At 45.7% G+C, this 27,145-nt stretch overlaps 2 pseudogenes; both read left to right on the forward strand.

Moving 5' to 3' along the window:
• The first annotated feature begins 441 nt into the window (after positions 1-441).
• LOC135050283 (uncharacterized protein K02A2.6-like) lies at positions 442-10,167 on the forward strand (annotated as a pseudogene).
• A 13-nt stretch (positions 10,168-10,180) lies between these two features.
• Positions 10,181-11,049, forward strand: LOC135050294 (uncharacterized protein K02A2.6-like; annotated as a pseudogene).
• The last annotated feature ends 16,096 nt before the right edge of the window (positions 11,050-27,145 follow it).

A 27,145-nucleotide genomic window follows, 5' to 3' on the forward strand; every position in this document is an offset into this window, starting at 1 on the left:
ATGACAGGGCAAATTCAGCATTTCTTGCAAGTGCTGCTGTGGTGTATATAGTTCCCATTGCTGTATATGTGTTCTGGTGGAAGGTTACAATGGATCTTATTTTGTATTTGTATTAGTTGGTGTATGAATCTATTTCTTTGTTCTTTGGTTTCCTGTACTTTTCCAGTAAAGAAGCATGCAACACTCCCTTTGTCCTGGTTACATAAAAAACTCTTATTGAAATATAAGTAACAGATTTAATGCTGGCGACAAGGATTAAACTGTTCTTCAGCATGGCTCCAGGTATCAGTGGAGCACCAGTGGGCTGACACAGCACAATTGTGGGGTGCAAACAGGAACAACTCATGCAGACTGCCAGCAGCACCTAACTTGAATAAAAGGAGCACGTGAGTTATATCTTAATTTTCTAAGGAAGGGAGGACTAAGTAAAAAAGAAAAAAAATGTCAGGATATATTGGAACAATAGCTGCATTTGATGGTACTATAGAGGACTGGGCTACATATATTGAGAGAGTAGATCTATACTGTTCTGCTAATTCAGTGGATGGTGACAAGAAGGTTCCAGTTTTACTCAGTGTAATGGGTGCCCAAACATACAGTCTGCTGAGGAGTTTAATAGCACCTGAGAAGCCAGCCAACAAGTCCTTTACTGACATTGTGGATATTTTACAAACGCACTTAAACCCTAAACCATTAGTGATTGCTGAAAGATTCAGGTTTCACAGAAGGAATCAATCTGAAAGTGAAAGCATTTCTAAATACATTGCAGAGCTGAGGTTATCTGAACACTGTGCATTTGGAGCAGGGTTATCAGATGCTCTAAGAGACCGTTTAGTTTGTGGGATGAAAAGCGCACGTACACAAAAGAAATTGCTGGCTGAGCCTGACCTGACCTTAGAGCGAGTACTGTCCATAGCTATTTCAATGGAGACTGCAACCAGGGATACATCAGAATTGCAGCAAAAGGCACCAGAATGTACTCCCAATCCAGTTTATTGGTATCAGAGACAGTCCTGTGTTTGCTGTGGGAAGTCCTCACATGATGCCAGTCAGTGCTGGTTTAAAGACAAAGTGTGTAGAAAATGTAAGAAAAGAGGCCATATTGAAAGGGTGTGCCAGTCGGGGAAAACACCAAACCGCTCGCAAGTATCCAAAGTTACCGGGAGAAAACATACAACATCCCAGGTGCATAAAGTAGCCAACAATGAATCAGACTCTACTGATAGTACTGGTACAGAAAAAGGGTTATGCAGCCTAGAGATGCACTCTATGACGGCAAAAGAGCGTCAAGTGATTTGGGTCACTTTGGAAGTAGCAGGTATTGACTTAAAAATGGAATTAGACACAGGCTCTGCTCTGTCAGTGCTAAATGCAAGTGATTACAAACGCCTGTTTGCTGCTATTCCTTTAAAGAAAACATCCGTAACACTCAGCACATATACGGGTGAACTGGTGTCCCCATTGGGAAAAATAAAAGTTTATGTGAAATACAAAGGCAATACCCATAAGCTGTATTTGTACATACTTCCACATGGTGGACCGGCATTATTGGGCCGCGAATGGATAAGGAAAATCCAACTTGATTGGCATTCCATTCACAGGCTACAATCTACTGCATCTGATGTATCCAACAATGACGCAGCTATTAAGGAACTTTCTAAATTGTTAGCTGCCGCACAACCTATTTTCAAACCAGGGATAGGCACGTTAAAGGACATTAAGGCCAGTATAGAGTTGGATCCACTTGCCGTTCCAAAGTTTTGTAAAGCTCGCACGGTACCTTATGCCATCCGACCAGCGGTTGAGGAGGAACTATGGGAACTGGAAGACTCTGGTATTCTCTCCCCAGTGGAATGGAGTGAATGGGCTACGTACATAGTTCCGATAGTAAAGAAAGACAAAATGGGAAGCATCCGTATTTGCGGAGATTTCAAAATGTCAATAAATCCAGTACTACGGACTGTGCAGTATCCTTTGCCTAAAATAGAGGACATCTTTGCAGCTCTCTCAGGGGACGACCGCTTCTCCAAAATTGACCTAGCTCAAGCGTACTTGCAAATGGAAATTGAGGAGGCATCTAAGAAATATTTAACCATCAATACTCACAAAGGTTTATTACAATATAACTGTCTTGTGTTTGGACTTTCTTCTGCCCCAGCATTATGAGAGAGAGCAATGGATCAAGTCCTACAAGGAATACCAGGTACGCAATGTTATCTGGACGATATAATTGTAACAGGCAAAGATTATGTGGACCATTTAAATAATTTGGAAAAAGTATTAACTAGAGATGTGCGCCTGAAATTTTTCGGGTTTTGTGTTTTGGTTTTGGGTTCGGTTCCGCGGCCGTGTTTTGGGTTCGAACGCGTTTTGGCAAAACCTCACCGAATTATTTTTGTCGGATTCGGGTGTGTTTTGGATTCGGGTGTTTTTTTCCAAAAACACTAAAAAACAGCTTAAATCATAGAATTTGGGGGTCATTTTGATCCCAAAGTATTATTAACCTCAAAAACCATAATTTACACTCATTTTCAGTCTATTCTGAATACCTCACACCTCACAATATTATTTTTAGTCCTAAAATTTGCACCGAGGTCGCTGTGTGAGTAAGATAAGCGACCCTAGTGGCCGACACAAACACCGGGCCCATCTAGGAGTGGCACTGCAGTGTCACGCAGGATGTCCCTTCCAAAAAACCCTCCCCAAACAGCACATGACGCAAAGAAAAAAAGAGGCGCAATGAGGTAGCTGTGTGAGTAAGATTAGCGACCCTAGTGGCCGACACAAACACCGGGCCCATCTAGGAGTGGCACTGCAGTGTCACGCAGGATGGCCCTTCCAAAAAACCCTCCCCAAACAGCACATGACGCAAAGAAAAAAAGAGGCGCAATGAGGTAGCTGACTGTGTGAGTAAGATTAGCGACCCTAGTGGCCGACACAAACACCGGGCACATCTAGGAGTGGCACTGCAGTGTCACGCAGGATGTCCCTTCCAAAAAACCCTCCCCAAACAGCACATGACGCAAAGAAAAAAAGAGGCGCAATGAGGTAGCTGTGTGAGTAAGATTAGCGACCCTAGTGGCCGACACAAACACCGGGCCCATCTAGGAGTGGCACTGCAGTGTCACGCAGGATGGCCCTTCCAAAAAACCCTCCCCAAACAGCACATGACGCAAAGAAAAAAAGAGGCGCAATGAGGTAGCTGACTGTGTGAGTAAGATTAGCGACCCTAGTGGCCGACACAAACACCGGGCACATCTAGGAGTGGCACTGCAGTGTCACGCAGGATGTCCCTTCCAAAAAACCCTCCCCAAACAGCACATGACGCAAAGAAAAAAAGAGGCACAATGAGGTAGCTGTGTGAGTAAGATTAGCGACCCTAGTGGCCGACACAAACACCGGGCCCATGTAGGAGTGGCACTGCAGTGTCACGCAGGATGTCCCTTCCAAAAAACCCTCCCCAATCAGCACATGATGCAAAGAAAAAGAAAAGAAAAAAGAGGTGCAAGATGGAATTATCCTTGGGCCCTCCCACCCACCCTTATGTTGTATAAACAAAACAGGACATGCACACTTTAACCAACCCATCATTTCAGTGACAGGGTCTGCCACACGACTGTGACTGATATGACGGGTTGGTTTGGACCCCCCCCAAAAAAGAAGCAATTAATCTCTCCTTGCACAAACTGGCTCTACAGAGGCAAGATGTCCACCTCATCTTCACCCTCCGATATATCACCGTGTACATCCCCCTCCTCACAGATTATCAATTCGTCCCCACTGGAATCCACCATCTCAGCTCCCTGTGTACTTTGTGGAGGCAATTGCTGCTGGTCAATGTCTCCGCGGAGGAATTGATTATAATTCATTTTAATGAACATCATCTTCTCCACATTTTCTGGATGTAACCTCGTACGCCGATTGCTGACAAGGTGAGCGGCGGCACTAAACACTCTTTCGGAGTACACACTTGTGGGAGGGCAACTTAGGTAGAATAAAGCCAGTTTGTGCAAGGGCCTCCAAATTGCCTCTTTTTCCTGCCAGTATAAGTACGGACTGTGTGACGTGCCTACTTGGATGCGGTCACTCATATAATCCTCCACCATTCTATCAATGTTGAGAGAATCATATGCAGTGACAGTAGACGACATGTCCGTAATCGTTGTCAGGTCCTTCAGTCCGGACCAGATGTCAGCATCAGCAGTCGCTCCAGACTGCCCTGCATCACCGCCAGCGGGTGGGCTCGGAATTCTGAGCCTTTTCCTCGCACCCCCAGTTGCGGGAGAATGTGAAGGAGGAGATGTTGACAGGTCGCGTTCCGCTTGACTTGACAATTTTGTCACCAGCAGGTCTTTCAACCCCAGCAGACCTGTGTCTGCCGGAAAGAGAGATCCAAGGTAGGCTTTAAATCTAGGATCGAGCACGGTGGCCAAAATGTAGTGCTCTGATTTCAACAGATTGACCACCCGTGAATCCTTGTTAAGCGAATTAAGGGCTGCATCCACAAGTCCCACATGCCTAGCGGAATCGCTCCGTGTTAGCTCCTTCTTCAATGCCTCCAGCTTCTTCTGCAAAAGCCTGATGAGGGGAATGACCTGACTCAGGCTGGCAGTGTCTGAACTGACTTCACGTGTGGCAAGTTCAAAGGGCATCAGAACCTTGCACAACGTTGAAATCATTCTCCACTGCACTTGAGACAGGTGCATTCCATCTCCTATATCGTGCTCAATTATATAGGCTTGAATGGCCTTTTGCTGCTCCTCCAACCTCTGAAGCATATAGAGGGTTGAATTCCACCTCGTTACCACTTCTTGCTTCAGATGATGGCAGGGCAGGTTCAGTAGTTTTTGGTGGTGCTCCAGTCTTCTGTACGTGGTGCCTGTACGCCGAAAGTGTCCCGCAATTCTTCTGGCCACCGACAGCATCTCTTGCACACCCCTGTCGTTTTTTAAAAAATTCTGCACCACCAAATTCAAGGTATGTGCAAAACATGGGACGTGCTGGAATTTGCCCATATTTAATGCACACACAATATTGCTGGCGTTGTCCGATGCCACAAATCCACAGGAGAGTCCAATTGGGGTAAGCCATTCCGCGATGATCTTCCTCAGTTGCCGTAAGAGGTTTTCAGCTGTGTGCGTATTCTGGAAAGCGGTGATACAAAGCGTAGCCTGCCTAGGAAAGAGTTGGCGTTTGCGAGATGCTGCTACTGGTGCCGCCGCTGCTGTTCTTGCGGCGGGAGTCCATACATCTACCCAGTGGGCTGTCACAGTCATATAGTCCTGACCCTGCCCTGCTCCACTTGTCCACATGTCCGTGGTTAAGTGGACATTGGGTACAACTGCATTTTTTAGGACACTGGTGAGTCTTTTTCTGACGTCCGTGTACATTCTCGGTATCGCCTGCCTAGAGAAGTGGAACCTAGATGGTATTTGGTAACGGGGGCACACTGCCTCAATAAATTGTCTAGTTCCCTGTGAACTAACGGCGGATACCGGACGCACGTCTAACACCAACATAGTTGTCAAGGACTCAGTTATCCGCTTTGCAGTAGGATGACTGCTGTGATATTTCATCTTCCTCGCAAAGGACTGTTGAACAGTCAATTGCTTACTGGAAGTAGTACAAGTGGGCTTACGACTTCCCCTCTGGGATGACCATCGACTCCCAGCGGCAACAACAGCAGCGCCAGCAGCAGTAGGCGTTACACGCAAGGATGCATCGGAGGAATCCCAGGCAGGAGAGGACTCGTCAGACTTGCCAGTGACATGGCCTGCAGGACTATTGGCATTCCTGGGGAAGGAGGAAATTGACACTGAGGGAGTTGGTGGGGTGGTTTGCGTGAGCTTGGTTACAAGAGGAAGGGATTTACTGGTCAGTGGACTGCTTCCGCTGTCACCCAAAGTTTTTGAACTTGTCACTGACTTATTATGAATGCGCTGCAGGTGACGTATAAGGGAGGATGTTCCGAGGTGGTTAACGTCCTTACCCCTACTTATTACAGCTTGACAAAGGGAACACACGGCTTGACACCTGTTGTCCGCATTTCTGGTGAAATACCTCCACACCGAAGAGCTGATTTTTTTTGGTATTTTCACCTGGCATGTCAACGGCCATATTCCTCCCATGGACAACAGGTGTCTCCCCGGGTGCCTGACTTAAACAAACCACCTCACCATCAGAATCCTTCTGGTCAATTTCCTCCCCAGCGCCAGCAACACCCATATCCTCCTCATCCTGGTGTACTTCAACACTGACATCTTCAATCTGACTATCAGGAACTGGACTGCGGGTGCTCCTTCCAGCACTTGCAGGGGGCATGCAAATAGTGGAAGGCGCATGCTCTTCACGTCCAGTGTTGGGAAGGTCAGGCATCGCAAACGACACAATTGGACTCTCCTTGTGGATTTGGGATTTCAAAGAACGCACAGTTCTTTGCGGTGCTTTTGCCAGCTTGAGTCTTTTCAGTTTTCTAGCGAGAGGCTGAGTGCTTCCATCCTCATGTGAAGCTGAACCACTAGCCATGAACATAGGCCAGGGCCTCAGCCGTTCCTTGCCACTCCGTGTGGTAAATGGCATATTGGCAAGTTTACGCTTCTCCTCCGACAATTTTATTTTAGGTTTTGGAGTCCTTTTTTTTCTGATATTTGGTGTTTTGGATTTGACATGCTCTGTACTATGACATTGGGCATCGGCCTTGGCAGACGACGTTGCTGGCATTTCATCGTCTCGGCCATGACTAGTGGCAGCAGCTTCAGCACGAGGTGGAAGTGGATCTTGATCTTTCCCTAATTTTGGAACCTCAACTTTTTTGTTCTCCATATTTTATAGGCAGAACTAAAAGGCACCTCAGGTAAACAATGGAGATGGATGGATTGGATACTAGTATACAATTATGGACGGACTGCCACGGTTAGGTGGTATAAAAAAACCACGGTTAGGTGGTATATATTGTAATACAATTATGGATGGACGGACTGCCTGCCGAGTGCCGACACAGAGGTAGCCACAGCCGTGAACTACCGCACTGTACACTGGTTGATAAAGAGATAGTAGTATACTCGTAACAACTAGTATGACACTATGACGGTATAAAGAATGAAAAAAAAACCACGGTTAGGTGGTATATATTATAATAATACAATTATGGATGGACGGACTGCCTGCCGAGTTCCGACACAGAGGTAGCCACAGCCGTGAACTACCGCACTGTACACTGGTTGATAAAGAGATAGTAGTATACTCGTAACAACTAGTATGACTGACTATGACGGTATAAAGAATGAAAAAAAAACCACGGTTAGGTGGTATATATTGTAATACAATTATGGATGGACGGACTGCCTGCCGAGTTCCGACACAGAGGTAGCCACAGCCGTGAACTACCGCACTGTACACTGGTTGATAAAGAGATAGTAGTATACTCGTAACAACTAGTATGACTGACTATGACGGTATAAAGAATGAAAAAAAAACCACGGTTAGGTGGTATATATTATAATACAATTATGGATGGACGGACTGCCTGCCGACTGCCGACACAGAGGTAGCCACAGCCGTGAACTACCGCACTGTACACTGGTTGATAAAGAGATAGTAGTATACTCGTAACAACTAGTATGACACTATGACGGTATAAAGAATGAAAAAAAAACCACGGTTAGGTGGTATATATTATAATACAATTATGGATGGATGGACTGCCTGCCGACTGCCGACACAGAGGTAGCCACAGCCGTGAACTACCGCACTGTACACTGGTTGATAAAGAGATAGTAGTATACTCGTAACAACTAGTATGACACTATGACGGTATAAAGAATGAAAAAAAAACCACGGTTAGGTGGTATATATTATAATACAATTATGGATGGACGGACTGCCTGCCGAGTGCCGACACAGAGGTAGCCACAGCCGTGAACTACCTCACTGTACACTGGTTGATAAAGAGATAGTAGTATACTCGTAACAACTAGTATGACTGACTATGACGGTATAAAGAATGAAAAAAAAACCACGGTTAGGTGGTATATATTATAATACAATTATGGATGGACGGACTGCCTGCCGACTGCCGACACAGAGGTAGCCACAGCCGTGAACTACCGCACTGTACACTGGTTGATAAAGAGATAGTAGTATACTCGTAACAACTAGTATGACACTATGACGGTATAAAGAATGAAAAAAAAACCACGGTTAGGTGGTATATATTATAATACAATTATGGATGGACGGACTGCCTGCCGACTGCCGACACAGAGGTAGCCACAGCCGTGAACTACCGCACTGTACACTGGTTGATAAAGAGATAGTAGTATACTCGTAACAACTAGTATGACACTATGACGGTATAAAGAATGAAAAAAAAACCACGGTTAGGTGGTATATATTATAATAATACAATTATGGATGGACGGACTGCCTGCCGACTGCCGACACAGAGGTAGCCACAGCCGTGAACTACCGCACTGTACACTGGTTGATAAAGAGATAGTAGTATACTCGTAACAACTAGTATGACTATGACGACGGTATAAAGAAAGAAAAAAAAATACCACGGTTAGGTGGTATATAATTATACAATTATGGATGGACGGACTGCCTGCCGAGTGCCGACTGCCGACACAGAGGTAGCCACAGCCGTGAACTACCGCACTGTACTGTGTCTGCTGCTAATATAGACTGGTTGATAAAGAGATAGTATACAACAATATACTACTATACTGGTGGTCAGGCACTGGTCACCACTAGTCACACTGGCAGTGGCACTCCTGCAGCAAAAGTGTGCACTGTTTAATTTTAAATTAATATAATATTATGTACTCCTGGCTCCTGCTATAACAACCTGCAGTGCTCCCCAGTCTCCCCCACAATTATTATAAGCTTTTATACATTGATGTGCAGCACACTGGGCTGAGCTGAGTGCACACAGACTGAGTCACACTGTGTGACTGCTGTGTATCGTTTTTTTCAGGCAGAGAACGGATATAGCAGAGAACGGATATATTAAATAAAAGTTAACTTAACAACAACTGCACTGGTCACTGTGGTAAACTCTGTCTGCACAATCTCTCTCTCTCTCTCTCTCTTCTAATCTATTCTAATGGAGAGGACGCCAGCCACGTCCTCTCCCTATCAATCTCAATGCACGTGTGAAAATGGCGGCGACGCGCGGCTCCTTATATAGAATCCGAGTCTCGCGAGAATCCTACAGCGTCATGATGACGTTCGGGCGCGCTCGGGTTAACCGAGCAAGGCGGGAAGATCCGAGTCGCTCGGACCCGTGAAAAAAAAAGTGAAGTTCGTGCGGGTTCGGATTCAAAGAAACCGAACCCGCTCGTCTCTAGTATTAACCCGACTACAGGAATATGGACTCAGAGTAAATAAAGATAAATGCGCATTTTTCCAAGAAAGCATTTCATATTGTGGACATGTGATTAATATAGAAGGCCTGCCCAAATCAAATGATAAAATTGAGGCAGTACTACAAGCACCCCAGCCACAGTCTGTGTCACAACTGAGATCTTACCTGGGCCTAGTTAATTATTATCACAAGTTCTTACCAGACCTCTCCACAGTAATACACCCGCTAAATGCCCTACTACAGAAAAATGCACGATAAAAGTGGACAAAAGACTGTGATAAAGCATTCTCAGAAACAAAAAGATTGATTACATCTGATAAAGTCCTTACTCATTTTGATCCGAAACTACCCATCAGGCTGGCGTGTGATGCGTCACCGTACGGCATGGAGCAGTGTTATCACATCAACTGAGAGATGGTAGCGAGAAGCCAATAGCATTTGCTTCACGGTCTTTGACAGTGGCAGAGAAGAATTATGCGCAAATTGACAGATAGGCCTTAAGTTTAGTATGGGGAGTGAAGAAATTTCATCAATTTTTGTATGGGCAAAGGTTTACATTAATTACGGATCATCAACCACTGGTATCAATTTTTAACCCCCACAAGGGAGTCCCAGCCATGACTGCAGCTCGGCTTCAACGTTGGTCATTATTCCTGGGTGCTCATACATACGACATCGAGTTTAAAGGAACAAAACTACATGGCAATGCTGATGGTCTATCGTGTTCTCCCTTGCTCCAAAGTGAGGAGGACAGTGATGGAGACCCCCTTGAAGTGTATCACAATATGTTGATGGAATAGCTACCTATTACCAATGCCACGATCAATCTGGAAACAAGGAAAGACCCGGTACTGTCAAAAGTAATGGACTAAACTCTCAAAGGTTGGCCTAAACATGGCGATGCTCAATATTACGGGTTTTCGGGACGGAGAGCTCAGCTTTCTGTCTGTCAAGGAACTCTATTGTGTGGGTCCCGAGTGGTAATACCACCTAAACTGCGAAACAGAGTTTTGGAAAATTTGCATGAGGGTCACCTAGGCACAGTAAAAATGTAGAATCTTGCTAGAAGCTATGTGTGGTGGCCATGAATCGATGGTCAAATTGAAACTTTGACAAAAGGGTGTGAAGGATGTCAAAGAGTTCAAAATGCACCACCTTTAGACCCGTTACACCCCTGGGAATGGCCTTCATCTCCATGGCAGCGGGTACATATTGACTTTGCTGGTCCATTCATGGATTGTATGTGTCTTATTGCAGTGGACGCTCATTCAAAATGGCCAGAGGTAATAAAGATGAAATCCACTACTTCTGAGAAAACAATTGCTGTGCTGTGAACCATCTTTGCTAGAAATGGTCTACCGGCGCAAGTGTGCAGTGACAATGGGCCACAGTTTGTGTCCATTGAATTCAAAAAGTTCATGCAAGACAATGGAATTAAACATTTTACATCAGCTCCACACCATCCAGCCACTAACGGTTTGGCTGAGAGATTTGTCCAAACATTCAAAAAAGCTATCAGGTCAATGCACCATGAACATCTACCTTTGCAACACAAGATTGACAACTTCTTGTTTATATATCATAGGACTGAGCACTCCACTACCGGTCAGCCTCCTGCAGTGCTATTCATGCAACGGAACTTACGGTCTCAGTGGGTCTTGATAAAACCGGATGTAAGGTAGAAGGTACATAACAAACAGTTTCAATCAGTTTATCAGAAACCTACTCGGTTCTTCCACATTGGCCAAGAGGTTCTGGTCCGTGATTATAGAAGAGACAAATGGCAACCGAGAATAGTTTCTTCCAAATCCGGCCCTCTGATGTACATGATTTAAGTTGGAGGAGAATTGTGGCGTCGCCACATTGATCAAATCATTAAGTCTGGGAGGCAAACTGACTGTACGTCGACAGCTGGACATAGCCAAGCCAGTGATGTGGGGGTTTATGTATACCTCTCTGGGTCAGATACAGAGACTGTTCCCAAACCTGTTATGGAGTCACCTGAGCATGAGGTTCCCATATTAACAACTGATCCTGAACCTTCTAGTGTGATTTCTGTGGAGCAGCAAGTCACTCTGGGAGCTAAACATCGGTATCCAGACAGAGTTCGTAAGGCACCTCAAAGGCTTGATTTGTAGCCTTCTGGGGTAACGTATACATTGCTTAGTGCTAACATTTTCATGTCCACATTTATTTAAGTTGGGAGGAGTGTGGTGTATATAGTTCCCATTGCTGTATATGTATTCTGGTGGAAGGTTACAACGGATCTTATTTTGTATTTGTATTAGTTGGTGTATGAATCTATTTCTGTGTTCTTTGGTTTCCTGTACTTAGTAACATAGTAACATAGTATCTAAGGTTGAAAAAAGACTATTGTCCATCGAGTTCAACCTATTTGTGGTATCCTATGCACGATTATTTTGTAGAAAATTTTGACTGAAGTTGATAACTGCCGTTACGTTTTACCCCTCTTTTTTATAATAACCATAGTGCGTGACTATGCCCCGTAACCCTGGATATCCTTATCCATTAGAAATTTATCTAACCCATTCTTAAAGGTGTTAACTGAGTCAGCCATTACAACTCCCTCAGGCAGGGTTTCCAAACACGTATCGTCCTTACCGTAAAAAAGCCTTACGCTGTATTGTGCGGAATCTCCTCTCCTCTAACCTGAGCGAGTGTCCACGAGTTCTCTGTGTTGATCTAACCAAAAACAGGTCCTGCGCAAGATCTGTATAATGTCCCCTTATATATTTGTAAATGTTGATCATGTCCCCTCTTAATCTCCTCTTTTCCAGTGTAAACATGCCTAGTCTTGCAAGCCTTTCCTTGTATTCCAACATCTCCATACCCTTAATTAGTTTGGTCGCCCGCCTTTGAACCTTTTCTAGCTCCAGGATATCCTTTTTGTAGTAAGGTGCCCAGAATTGTACACAGTATTCAAGGTGTGGCCTCACAAGTGATTTATATAATGGGAGTATAATACTCTCGTCCCTAGCATCAATTCCCCGTTTTATGCATGCTAATATCTTATTAGCCTTCTTTGCTGCAGTCCTACTTTGGGTACTACTACTTAGTTTGCTATCTATGAGGACACCTAAGTCCTTTTCCAGTACAGAATCCCCTAATTTTACCCCATTTAGTAGGTAGGTGTTATTTTTGTTCCTGTTACTACAGTGCGTTACCTTACACTTGTCTGTATTGAAGCGCATTCTCCATTTCGCTGCCCAAGCTTCTAATTTAACTAAGTCGTTCTGAAGTGACTCAGCATCCCCCTCCGTATTTATAACTTTACACAATTTGGTATCATCTGCAAAAATTGACACCATGCTCTCTAGACCTTCTGTTAGGTCGTTAATGAAAATATTGAACAATAGCGGTCCTAATACTGAGCCTTGCGGCACACCCCTTAGCACTTCAGTCCAAGTTGAAAAAGATCCATTAATCACAACGCGCTGCTCCCTATTATCTAACCAGTTTTTGACCCAAGTGCATATTGTGCTTCCTAGCCCTGATTCTTGTAGCTTGTAGATAAGTCTCATGTGTGGTACAGTGTCGAATGCTTTGGCAAAATCTAAAAAGATTACATCCACCTCTTTACCCTGATCTAGGTTTGCGCTTACTGTTTCATAAAAGCCAAGTAAATTGGTTTGACAGGATCTGTCCTTCATAAACCCATGTTGATTCCTTTTAATGACCTTATTGACTTCAAGGAACTTCTAAATACTGGCCCTCATTCCGAGTTGTTCGCTCGTTATTTTTCTTTGCATCGGTGCGATTTTCCGCTAACTGCACATGCGCAATGTTCGCACTGCGGCTGCGTCAAGTAAATTTGCTAAGAAGTTTGGTATTTTACTCACGGCATTACAAGGTTTTTTCTTCGTTCTGGTGATCGGAGTGTGATTGACAGGAAGTGGGTGTTTCTGGGCGGAAACTGACCGTTTTATGGGTGTGTGTGAAAAAACGCTGCCATTTCTGGGAAAAATGCGGGAGTGGCTGGAGAAACAGGGGAGTGTCTGGGCGAACGCTGGGTGTGTTTATGACGTCAAACCAGGAACGAAACTGACTGAACTGATCGCAGTGGCAGAGTAAGTGTCGAGCTACTCAGAAACTGCTAAGAAATTTCTATTCGCAATTTTGAGAATCTTTCGTTCGCAATTCTGCTAAGCTAAGATTCACTCCCAGTAGGCGGCGGCTTAACGTGTGCAATGCTGCTAAAAGCAGCTTGCGAGCGAACAACTCGGAATGAGGACCACTATCTCTTAGAACACCTTCCAATACTTTCCCCACTATAGATGTAAGACTAACTGGTCTATAATTACCTGGTTCAGCTTTACTTCCCTTTTTGAATATAGGCACTACTTCCGCTATACGCCAGTCTTTGGGAACCATACCTGATATTACTGAATCCTTAAAGATCAAAAATAGCGGTTTTGCAAGTTCAGAGTGAAGCTCCATTAGAACCCTTGGGTGAATACCATCGGGACCTGGTGACTTATTAATCTTTAAATGTTTTAATCGGTCACAGACTACTTCCTCGCTTAAATAAGTATCTATCAGAGGGATATTCTCATTATTGAGATTATGTGTTATGTTCTCCAGTAAAGAAGCATGCAACACTCCCTGTGTCCTGGTTACAGAAAAAACTCTTATTGAAATATAAGTAACAGATTTAACAGCTGCAATCTTCCATATGTACTTGCAGAATGGCGAAAAATGCCTCGAATATTCTGGGCCACCAACAGCATCTCCTGCACACCCCTGTCATTTAAAATAAAAAAATTGTCAGATATCACAAACAGTCCAAGTGGAGTAAACCATTTTGCATTGATTTCCATTAGTTTTTCTAAGAGGTAGTCAGTGGTATGCCTCTTAGTGAAACTGGTGATACACAGAGTAGCCTGCCTCTGAGTAAGCTGCCATTTGTAAGATACTGCTGCTGCTGCTGCTGTTGGTGCTGCTGAAGGCAATACATCTACCCAGTGGGTTGTCATAGTCATGTAGTCTTTAGTGTGCCCTGTTCCTTGTCACATATCCGTGGTTAAGTGAACAGTGGGTACCACAGCATTTGGCAGTACGGATGGTGTAATGATTAGCATTACTGCCTCACAGCACTGAGGTCATGGGTTCGATTCCAACCATGGCTCTAACTGTGTGGAATTTGTATATTCTCCCCGTACTTGCGTGGGTTTCCTCCCACAAACCAAAAATATACTGATAGGTTTATTGGCTCCCAACAAAATTAACCCTAAGGTGAATGTGTGTGCGTGTATATGTGGTCAGGAATAAAGATTGTAAGCTCCACTGGAGCAGGGACTGATGTGAATGGCCAAGCACTGCGGAATATGTCTGCGCTATATAAATAACTGGTAATAAATAATACATTTCTGAGGACACTAATAACTAGAGATGTGCACCGGAAATTTTTCGGGTTTTGTGTTTTGGTTTTGGATTCGGTTCCGGGGCCGTGTTTTGGATTCAGACGCGTTTTGGCAAAACCTCCCTGAAAATTTTTTGTCGGATTCGGGTGTGTTTTGGATTCCGGTGGTTTTTTTCAAAAACCCCTCAAAACAAGCTTAAATCATAGAATTTGGGGGTCATTTTGATCCCATAGTATTATTAACCATAATGTCCACTAATTTCCAGTCTATTCTGAACACCTCACACCTCACAATATTATTTTTAGTCCTAAAATTTGCACCGAGATCGCTGGATGACTAAGCTAAGCGACCCAAGTGGCCGGCACAAACACCTGGCCCATCTAGGAGTGACACTGCAGTATCAGACAGGATGGCACTTAAAAAAATTGTCCCCAAACATCACATGATGCAAAGATAAATAATAAAAAAAAGAGGTGCAAGATGGAATTGTCCTTGGGCCCTCCCACCCTCCCTTATGTTGTATAAACAGGACATGCACAAACCCATCATTTCAGCGACAGGGTCTGCCACACGACTCTGGCTGAAATGACTGGTTGGTTTGGGCCCCCACCAAAAAAGAAGCAATCAATCTCTCCTTGCACAAACTGGCTCTACAGAGGCAAGATGTCGACCTCATCATCATTCTCCGATTCATCACCCCTTTCACTGTGTACATCCCCCTCCTCACAGAGTATTAATTTGTCCCCACTGGAATCCACCATCACAGGTCCCTGTGTACTTTCTGAAGGCAATTGCTGGTAAATGTCTCCACGGAGGAATTGATTATAATTAATTTTGATGAACATCATCTTCTCCACATTTTTTGGAAGTAACCTCATATGCCGATCGCGGACAAGGTGAGCGGCTGCACTAAACACTCTTTCGGAGTACACACTGGAGGGGGGGCAACTTAGGTAAAATAAAGCCAGTTTGTGCAAGGGCCTCCAAATTGCCTCTTATTCCTGCCAGTATACGTACGGACTGTCTGACGTGCCTACTTGGATGCTGTCACTCATATAATCCTCCACCATTCTTTCAATGGTGACAGAATCATATGCAGCGACAGTAGACGACATGTCAATAATCGTTGGCAGGTCCTTCAGTCCGGACCAGATGTCAGTTTTCGCAAATGTCTGTCCTGCATCACCACCAGCGGGTGGTTTTGGAAATCTGATCCTTTTCCTGGCAGCTCCAGTGGTGGGAGAAAATGAAGGAGGAGCTGTTGGCGGGTCACGTTCCGCTTGACTTGACAAGTGTCTCACCAGCAGGTCTTTGAACATCTGCAGACTTGTGTCTGCCGGAAAGAGAAATACAACGTAGGCTTTTAACCTAGGATCGAGCACGGTGGCCAAAATGTAGTGCTCTGATTTCAACAGAATGACCACCCGTGAATCCTGGTTAAGCAAATTAAGGGCTCCATCCACAAGTCCCACATGCCTAGCGGAATCGCTCCGTTTTAGCTCCTCCTTCAATCTCTCCAGCTGCTTCTGCAAAAGCCTGATGAGGGGAATGACCTGACTGAGGCTGGCAGTGTCTGAACTGACTTCACGTGTGGCAAGTTCAAAGGGTTACAGAACATTGCACAACGTTGAAATCATTCTCCACTGCGCTTGAGTTAGGTGCATTCCACCTCCTTTGCCTATATCGTAGGCAGATGTATAGGCTTGAATGGCCTTTTGCTGCTCCTCCATCCTCTAAAGCATATAGAGAGTTGAATTCCACCTCGTTATCACCTCTTGCTTCAGCTGATAGCGGGGCAGGTTCAGAAGTGTTTGCTGGTACTCCAGTCTTCGCCCCTGTCATTTTTTTACAAAATTCTGCACCACCAAATTCATTGTATGTGCAACACATGGGACGTGCTGGAATTTGCCCACATGTAATCCACGCACAATATTGGTGGCGTTGTCCGATGTCACAAATCCCCAGGAGAGTCCAATTGGGGTAAGCCAATCTATGATGATGTTACTCAGTTTCCGTAAGAGGTTGTCAGCTGTGTGCCTCTTATGGAAAGCGGTGATACAAAGCATAGCCTGCCTAGGAATGAGTTGGCGTTTGCGAGATGCTGTTACTGGTGCTGCCGCTGCTGTTGTTGCTGCGGGAGGCAATACATCTACCCAGTGGGCTGTCACAGTCATATAGTCCTGAGTCAGCCCTGCTCCACTTGTCCACATGTCCGTAGTTAAGTGGACATTGGGTACAACTGCATTTTTTAGGACACTGGTGAGTCTTTTTCTGACGTCTGTGTACATTCTCGGTATTGCCTGCCTAGAGAAGTGAAACCTAGATTGCATTTGGTACCGGGGACACACTACCTCAAGAAATTCTCTAAGTCCCTGTGTACTAACGGCGGATACCGGACGCACGTCTAACACCAACACAGCTGCCAAGGCCTGAGTTATCCGCTTTGCAACAGGATGACTGCTGTGATATTTCATCTTCCTTGCAAAGGACTGTTGGACAGTCAATTGCTTACTGGAAGTAGTACAAGTGGTCTTCCGACTTCCCCTCTGGGATGACGATCGACTCCCAACAGCAACAACAGCAGCGCCAGCAGCAGTAGGCGTTACACTCAAGGATCCATCGGAGGAATCCCAGTCAGGAGAGGACTCGTCAGACTTGCCAGTGACATGGCCTGCAGGACTATTGGCGTTCCTGTCTAAGGAGGAAATTGACACTGAGGGAGTTGGTGGTGTGGTTTGCACAGGGAGCTTGGGTACAAGAGGAAGAAGGGATTTAGTTGTCAGTGGACTGCTTCTGCTGTCACCAAAAGTTTTTGAACTTGTCAATGACTTCTGATGAATGCGCTCCAGGTGACGTATAAAGGAGGATGTTCCTAGGTGGTTAACGTCCTTACCCCTACTTATTACAGCTTGACAAAGGCAACACACGGCTTGACACCAGTTGTCCGCATTTCTGTTAAAATAATTCCACACCGAAGAGGTAATTTTTTTTGTATTTTGACCAGGCATGTCAATGGCCATATTCATCCCACGGACAACAGGTGTCTCCCCGGGTGCCTGACTTAAACAAACCACCTCACCATCAGAATCCTCCTGGTCAATTTATTTCTCAGCGCCAGCAACACCCATATCCTCATCCTGGTGTACTTCAACAGTGACATCTTCAATTTGACTATCAGGAACTGGACTGTGGGTGCTCCTTCCAGCACTTGCAGGGGGTGTACAAATGGTGGAAGGAGCCACCTCTTCCCGTCCAGTGTTGGGAAGGTCAGGCATCGCAACCGACACAATTGGACTCTCCTTGGGGATTTGTGATTTAGAAAAAATGCATAGTTCTTTGCTGGGCTTTTTCCAGCTTAACTCTTTTCATTTTTCTAGCGGGAGGATGAGTGCTTCCATCCTCATGTGAAGCTGAACCACTAGACATGAACATAGGCCAGGGCCTCAGCCGTTCCTTGCCACTCCGTGTCATAAATGGCATATTGGCAAGTTTACGCTTCTCCTCAGACGCTTTTAATTTAGATTTTTGGGTAATTTTATTGAACTTTTATTTTTTGGATTTGACATGCTCTCTACTATGACATTGGGCATCGGCCTTGGCAGACGATGTTGATGGCATTGAATCGTCTCTGCCATGACTAGTGGCAGCAGCTTCAGCACTAGGTGGAAGTGGATCTTGATCTTTCCCTATTTTACCCTCCAAATTTTTGTTCTCCATTTTTTAATGTGTGGAATTATATGCCAGTAATATATCAATAGCAATGGCCTACTGTACTGTACTACTATATATACTGGTGGTCACCAAAATGCTGCACTGTACTACTATACACTGCTCACAACAATGAAGCACAGATATGGATACTTGAAGTGACACGGAGCTGCAAGATACAGCAATGGCCTACTGTACTGTACTACTATATATACTGGTGGTCACCAAAATGCTGCACTGTACTACTATGTACTGCTCACAACAAAGCAGCACAGATATGGATACTTGAAGTGACACGGAGCTGCAAGGTACAGCAATGGCATACTGTACTGTACTACTATATATACTGGTGGTCACCAAAATGCTGCACTGTACTACTATATACTGCTCACAACAATCCAGCACAGATATGGATACTTGAAGTGACACGAAGCTGCAAGATACAGCAATGGCCTACTTTACTGTACTACTATATATACTGGTGGTCCCCAAAATGCTGCACTGTACTACTATACTGCTCACAACAATGCAGCACAGATATGGATACTAGAAGTGACACAGAGCTGAAAGGTACAGCAATGGCCTACTGTACTGTACTACTATATATACTGGTGGTCACCAAAATGCTGCACTATACTACTATATACTGCTCACAACAATGCAGCACAGATATGGATACTTGAAGTGACACGGAGCTGCAAGGTACAGCAATGACCTACTGTACTGTACTACTATATATACTGGTGGTCACCAAAATGCTGCACTGTACTACTATATACTGCTCACAACAATGCAGCACAGATATGGATACTTGAAGTAACACGGAGCTGCAAGATACAGCAATGGCCTACTGTAGTGTACTACTATATATACTGGTGGTCACCAAAATGCTGCACTGTACTACTATATACTGCTCTCAACAATGCAGCACAGATATGGATACTTGAAGTGACACAGAGCTGCAAGATACAGCAATGACCTACTGTACTGTACTACTATATATACTGGTGGTCACCAAAATGCTGCACTGTACTACTATATACTGCTCACAACAATGCAGCACAGATATGGATACTAGAAGTGACACAGAGCTGCAAGGTACAGCAATGGCCTACTGTACTGTACTACTATATATACTGGTGGTCACCAAAATGCTGCACTGTACTACTATATACTAGTATATACTGGTCACACAACAATGCAGCAGATATTGAGCACTGATCATCAGGATACTGTCTAGAACTGAGTCTGACACGGAGCTGCAAGATACAGCAATGGCCTACTGTACTGTACTACTATAATATACTGGTGGTCACCACAATGCAGCACACTGAGCACAGATATTTGCAGCACACAGAGCACAGATATTGAGCTTTTCAGGCAGAGAACGTAGCCACGTCCTCTCCGCTCAATCTACAATGCACGAGTGAAAATGGCGGCGACTCGCGGCTCTTTATATGGAATACGAATATAGCGAGAATCTGACAGCAGGAAGATGACGTTCGGCCTCGTTCGGGTTAACCGAGCAAGGTGGGAAGATCCGAGGCTGCCTCGGACCCGTGAAAAACACGTGAAGTTCAGGGGGTTCAGATCTCGACGAACCGAACCCGCTCTTCTCTACTAATGTGCTTCCCAGCATTCACAGCGGCGGAGGGCAGCCTATGGTGAAGGAGAGGGACAGCAGCAGCATCACCTCCACCAATTACACTGCGCTGCTGCAGCTCCCTCCTCCCCCTTCAACACCCCCCCCCCCCCTCCCCGTGGTGCAGCGCTATTCTCCTCGGCGGGCGGCAGACATTACATGCCATGCTGCTTTGGACCCCTGGACAGTGGCGGGTCCCAGTGCAAGGCACTGCTTGCACTGGCGGTAGTTCCGCCACTGGGGGAAAGGGTAAAGGCAGGGAGAGGCAGTGGGAGAAGGGCAGAGAGTGATGCTAGGGAGAGGCAGTGGGAGAAGGGCAGAGAGTAATGCTAAGCAGAGGCAGTGGCCAGTGGGTGCCAGTAAGAGGAGGGAGGTGACAATGAGGGTGAAAACAGAGGGTGATGCAGAGAGGGTGGGAGTCACTGGATGACAGGAGAGAGAAGTGATGGGGAAAGAGAGAGTGTAACAGGAGAGAAAGATGCGAGTTAGTGGGTGAAAGGAGAGAGGCGACGGCCGGGGAGAGGCACTGGGTGACAAGCAGTGGGAAGATGCACTAATTAAAAAAAGAAACACAGTAATATGACACTCCCCCCCACACACACACATTGTTAATATACTACTCCCCCCTCCCCAGCACACATTTATATTAGAGATGAGCGGGTTCGGTTTCTCTGAATCCGAACCCGCCAGAACTTCATGGTTTTTTTCACGGGTCCGAGCGACTCGGATCTTCCCGCCTTGCTCGGTTAACCCGAGCGCGCCCGAACGTCATCATGACGCTGTCGGATTCTCGCGAGGCTCGGATTCTATCGCGAGACTCGGATTCTATATAAGGAGCCGCGCGTCGCCGCCATTTTCACACGTGCATTGAGATTGATAGGGAGAGGACGTGGCTGGCGTCCTCTCCATTTAGATTATAAGAGACTGAGAGAGATTTACTGGAGCTGACTAGGAGGAGTACTGTTACTGTAGAAGTGTAGAGACTGAGTGGAGAGAGTTTACTAGTGAGGACAGTGCAGTTTACTTTATAATCCGTTCTCTGCCTGAAAAAAGCGATACACAGCACACAGTGACTCAGTCACATACCATATCTGTGTGCACTGCTCAGGCTCAGGCCAGTGTGCTGCATCATCTATTATCTATATATAATATTATATATATCTGTCTGACTGCTCAGCTCACACAGCTTATAATTGTGGGGGAGACTGGGGAGCACTACTGCAGTGCCAGTTATAGGTTATAGCAGGAGCCAGGAGTACATAATATATTATATAGTGAGTGACCACCAGACACACAGTGCAGTTTATTTAATATATCCGTTCTCTGCCTGAAAAAAGCGATACACACAGTGACTCAGTCAGTCACATACCATATCTGTGTGCACTGCTCAGGCTCAGGCCAGTGTGCTGCATCATCTATTATCTATATATAATATTATATATATCTGTCTGACTGCTCAGCTCACACAGCTTATAATTGTGGGGGAGACTGGGGAGCACTACTGCAGTGCCAGTTATAGGTTATAGCAGGAGCCAGGAGTACATAATATATTATATAGTGAGTGACCACCAGACACACAGTGCAGTTTATTTAATATATCCGTTCTCTGCCTGAAAAAAGCGATACACACAGTGACTCAGTCAGTCACATACCATATCTGTGTGCACTGCTCAGGCTCAGGCCAGTGTGCTGCATCATCTATATATATTATATATCTGTCTGACTGCTCAGCTCACACAGCTTATAATTGTGGGGGAGACTGGGGAGCACTACTGCAGTGCCAGTTATAGGTTATAGCAGGAGCCAGGAGTACATATTATATTAAAATTAAACAGTGCACACTTTTGCTGCAGGAGTGCCACTGCCAGTGTGACTGACCAGTGACCTGACCACACTGACCACCAGTATAGTTAGTAGTATACTTATATTGTGATTGCCTGAAAAAGTTAAACACTCGTCGTGTGACTTCACTTGTGTGTTTTTTTTTTTTTTATTCTATAAAAATAAAACTCATTCTGCTGACAGACAGTGTCCAGCAGGTCCGTCATTATATAATATATAATATATACCTGTCCGGCTGCAGTAGTGATATATATATATTTTTTATATCATTTATCATCCAGTCGCAGCAGACACAGTACGGTAGTTCACGGCTGTGGCTACCTCTGTGTCTCTGCACTCGGCAGGCAGTCCGTCCATAATTGTAATACCACCTAACCGTGGATTTTTTTCATTCTTCTTTATACATACATAGTTACATAGACATCTTCTCTTTATCAACCAGTCTATATTAGCTGCAGACACAGTACAGTACGGTAGTTCACGGCTGTGGCTACCTCTGTGTCTGCACTCGGCAGGCAGTCCGTCCATAATTGTATACCACCTAACCGTGGTTTTTTTTCATTCTTCTTTATACATACATAGTTACATAGACATCTTCTCTTTATCAACCAGTCTATATTAGCTGCAGACACAGTACAGTACGGTAGTTCACGGCTGTGGCTACCTCTGTGTCTGCACTCGGCAGGCAGTCCGTCCATAATTGTATACCACCTAACCGTGGATTTTTTTCAGTCTTCTTTATACATACATAGTTACATAGACATCTTCTCTTTATCAACCAGTCTATATTAGCTGCAGACACAGTACAGTACGGTAGTTCACGGCTGTGGCTACCTCTGTGTCTGCAGTCGGCAGGCAGTCCATAATTGTATACTAGTATCCATCTCCATTGTTTACCTGAGGTGCCTTTTAGTTGTGCCTATTAAAATATGGAGAACAAAAATGTTGAGGTTCCAAAATTAGGGAAAGATCAAGATCCACTTCCACCTCGTGCTGAAGCTGCTGCCACTAGTCATGGCCGAGACGATGAAATGCCAGCAACGTCGTCTGCCAAGGCCGATGCCCAATGTCATAGTACAGAGCATGTCAAATCCAAAACACCAAATATCAGAAAAAAAAGGACTCCAAAACCTAAAATAAAATTGTCGGAGGAGAAGCGTAAACTTGCCAATATGCCATTTACCACACGGAGTGGCAAGGAACGGCTGAGGCCCTGGCCTATGTTCATGGCTAGTGGTTCAGCTTCACATGAGGATGGAAGCACTCAGCCTCTCGCTAGAAAAATGAAAAGACTCAAGCTGGCAAAAGCAGCACAGCAAAGAACTGTGCATTCTTCGAAATCCCAAATCCACAAGGAGAGTCCAATTGTGTCGGTTGCGATGCCTGACCTTCCCAACACTGGACGTGAAGAGCATGCGCCTTCCACCATTTGCACGCCCCCTGCAAGTGCTGGAAGGAGCACCCGCAGTCCAGTTCCTGATAGTCAGATTGAAGATGTCAGTGTTGAAGTACACCAGGATGAGGAGGATATGGGTGTTGCTGGCGCTGGGGAGGAAATTGACCAGGAGGATTCTGATGGTGAGGTGGTTTGTTTAAGTCAGGCACCCGGGGAGACACCTGTTGTCCGTGGGAGGAATATGGCCGTTGACATGCCAGGTGAAAATACCAAAAAAATCAGCTCTTCGGTGTGGAGGTATTTCACCAGAAATGCGGACAACAGGTGTCAAGCCGTGTGTTCCCTTTGTCAAGCTGTACTAAGTAGGGGTAAGGACGTTAACCACCTCGGAACATCCTCCCTTATACGTCACCTGCAGCGCATTCATAATAAGTCAGTGACAAGTTCAAAAACTTTGGGTGACAGCGGAAGCAGTCCACTGACCAGTAAATCCCTTCCTCTTGTAACCAAGCTCACGCAAACCACCCCACCAACTCCCTCAGTGTCAATTTCCTCCTTCCCCAGGAATGCCAATAGTCCTGCAGGCCATGTCACTGGCAATTCTGACGAGTCCTCTCCTGCCTGGGATTCCTCCGATGCATCCTTGCGTGTAACGCCTACTGCTGCTGGCGCTGCTGTTGTTGCCGCTGGGAGTCGATGGTCATCCCAGAGGGGAAGTCGTAAGCCCACTTGTACTACTTCCAGTAAGCAATTGACTGTTCAACAGTCTTTTGCGAGGAAGATGAAATATCACAGCAGTCATCCTACTGCAAAGCGGATAACTGAGGCCTTGACAACTATGTTGGTGTTAGACGTGCGTCCGGTATCCGCCGTTAGTTCACAGGGAACTAGACAATTTATTGAGGCAGTGTGCCCCCGTTACCAAATACCATCTAGGTTCCACTTCTCTAGGCAGGCGATACCGAGAATGTACACGGACGTCAGAAAAAGACTCACCAGTGTCCTAAAAAATGCAGTTGTACCCAATGTCCACTTAACCACGGACATGTGGACAAGTGGAGCAGGGCAGGGTCAGGACTATATGACTGTGACAGCCCACTGGGTAGATGTATGGACTCCCGCCGCAAGAACAGCAGCGGCGGCACCAGTAGCAGCATCTCGCAAACGCCAACTCTTTCCTAGGCAGGCTACGCTTTGTATCACCGCTTTCCAGAATACGCACACAGCTGAAAACCTCTTACGGCAACTGAGGAAGATCATCGCGGAATGGCTTACCCCAATTGGACTCTCCTGTGGATTTGTGGCATCGGACAACGCCAGCAATATTGTGTGTGCATTAAATATGGGCAAATTCCAGCACGTCCCATGTTTTGCACATACCTTGAATTTGGTGGTGCAGAATTTTTTAAAAAACGACAGGGGCGTGCAAGAGATGCTGTCGGTGGCCAGAAGAATTGCGGGACACTTTCGGCGTACAGGCACCACGTACAGAAGACTGGAGCACCACCAAAAACTACTGAACCTGCCCTGCCATCATCTGAAGCAAGAAGTGGTAACGAGGTGGAATTCAACCCTCTATATGCTTCAGAGGTTGGAGGAGCAGCAAAAGGCCATTCAAGCCTATACAATTGAGCACGATATAGGAGGTGGAATGCACCTGTCTCAAGTGCAGTGGAGAATGATTTCAACGTTGTGCAAGGTTCTGATGCCCTTTGAACTTGCCACACGTGAAGTCAGTTCAGACACTGCCAGCCTGAGTCAGGTCATTCCCCTCATCAGGCTTTTGCAGAAGAAGCTGGAGGCATTGAAGAAGGAGCTAAAAGGGAGCGATTCCGCTAGGCATGTGGGACTTGTGGATGCAGCCCTTAATTCGCTTAACAAGGATTCACGGGTGGTCAATCTGTTGAAATCAGAGCACTACATTTTGGCCACCGTGCTCGATCCTAGATTTAAAGCCTACCTTGGATCTCTCTTTCTGGCAGACACAAGTCTGCTGGGGTTGAAAGACCTGCTGGTGACAAAATTGTCAAGTCAAGCGGAACGCGACCTGTCAACATCTCCTCCTTCACATTCTCCCGCAACTGGGGGTGCGAGGAAAAGGCTCAGAATTCCGAGCCCACCCGCTGGCGGTGATGCAGGGCAGTCTGGAGCGACTGCTGATGCTGACATCTGGTCCGGACTGAAGGACCTGACAACGATTACGGACATGTCGTCTACTGTCACTGCATATGATTCTCTCAACATTGATAGAATGGTGGAGGATTATATGAGTGACCGCATCCAAGTAGGCACGTCACACAGTCCGTACTTATACTGGCAGGAAAAAGAGGCAATTTGGAGGCCCTTGCACAAACTGGCTTTATTCTACCTAAGTTGCCCTCCCACAAGTGTGTACTCCGAAAGAGTGTTTAGTGCCGCCGCTCACCTTGTCAGCAATCGGCGTACGAGGTTACATCCAGAAAATGTGGAGAAGATGATGTTCATTAAAATGAATTATAATCAATTCCTCCGCGGAGACATTGACCAGCAGCAATTGCCTCCACAAAGTACACAGGGAGCTGAGATGGTGGATTCCAGTGGGGACGAATTGATAATCTGTGAGGAGGGGGATGTACACGGTGATATATCGGAGGGTGAAGATGAGGTGGACATCTTGCCTCTGTAGAGCCAGTTTGTGCAAGGAGAGATTAATTGCTTCTTTTTTGGGGGGGGTCTAAACCAACCCGTCATATCAGTCACAGTCGTGTGGCAGACCCTGTCACTGAAATGATGGGTTGGTTAAAGTGTGCATGTCCTGTTTTGTTTATACAACATAAGGGTGGGTGGGAGGGCCCAAGGACAATTCCATCTTGCACCTCTTTTTTCTTTTTCTTTGCATCATGTGCTGATTGGGGAGGGTTTTTTGGAAGGGACATCCTGCGTGACACTGCAGTGCCACTCCTAGATGGGCCCGGTGTTTGTGTCGGCCACTAGGGTCGCTAATCTTACTCACACAGTCAGCTACCTCATTGCGCCTCTTTTTTTCTTTGCGTCATGTGCTGTTTGGGGAGGGTTTTTTGGAAGGGACATCCTGCGTGACACTGCAGTGCCACTCCTAGATGGGCCCGGTGTTTGTGTCGGCCACTAGGGTCGCTAATCTTACTCACACTGCTACCTCATTGCGCCTCTTTTTTTCTTTGCGTCATGTGCTGTTTGGGGAGGGTTTTTTGGAAGGGACATCCTGCGTGACACTGCAGTGCCACTCCTAGATGGGCCCGGTGTTTGTGTCGGCCACTAGGGTCGCTAATCTTACTCACACAGCTACCTCATTGCGCCTCTTTTTTTCTTTGCGTCATGTGCTGTTTGGGGAGGGTTTTTTGGAAGGGCCATCCTGCGTGACACTGCAGTGCCACTCCTAGATGGGCCCGGTGTTTGTGTCGGCCACTAGGGTCGCTAATCTTACTCACACAGCTACCTCATTGCGCCTCTTTTTTTCTTTGCGTCATGTGCTGTTTGGGGAGGGTTTTTTGGAAGGGACATCCTGCGTGACACTGCAGTGCCACTCCTAGATGGGCCCGGTGTTTGTGTCGGCCACTAGGGTCGCTTATCTTACTCACACAGCGACCTCGGTGCAAATTTTAGGACTAAAAATAATATTGTGAGGTGTGAGGTATTCAGAATAGACTGAAAATGAGTGTAAATTATGGTTTTTGAGGTTAATAATACTTTGGGATCAAAATGACCCCCAAATTCTATGATTTAAGCTGTTTTTTAGTGTTTTTTGAAAAAAACACCCGAATCCAAAACACACCCGAATCCGACAAAAAAAA

Source organism: Pseudophryne corroboree, chromosome 1, assembly GCF_028390025.1.
Source record: "Pseudophryne corroboree isolate aPseCor3 chromosome 1, aPseCor3.hap2, whole genome shotgun sequence".
Classification (NCBI taxonomy): domain Eukaryota; kingdom Metazoa; phylum Chordata; class Amphibia; order Anura; family Myobatrachidae; genus Pseudophryne; species Pseudophryne corroboree.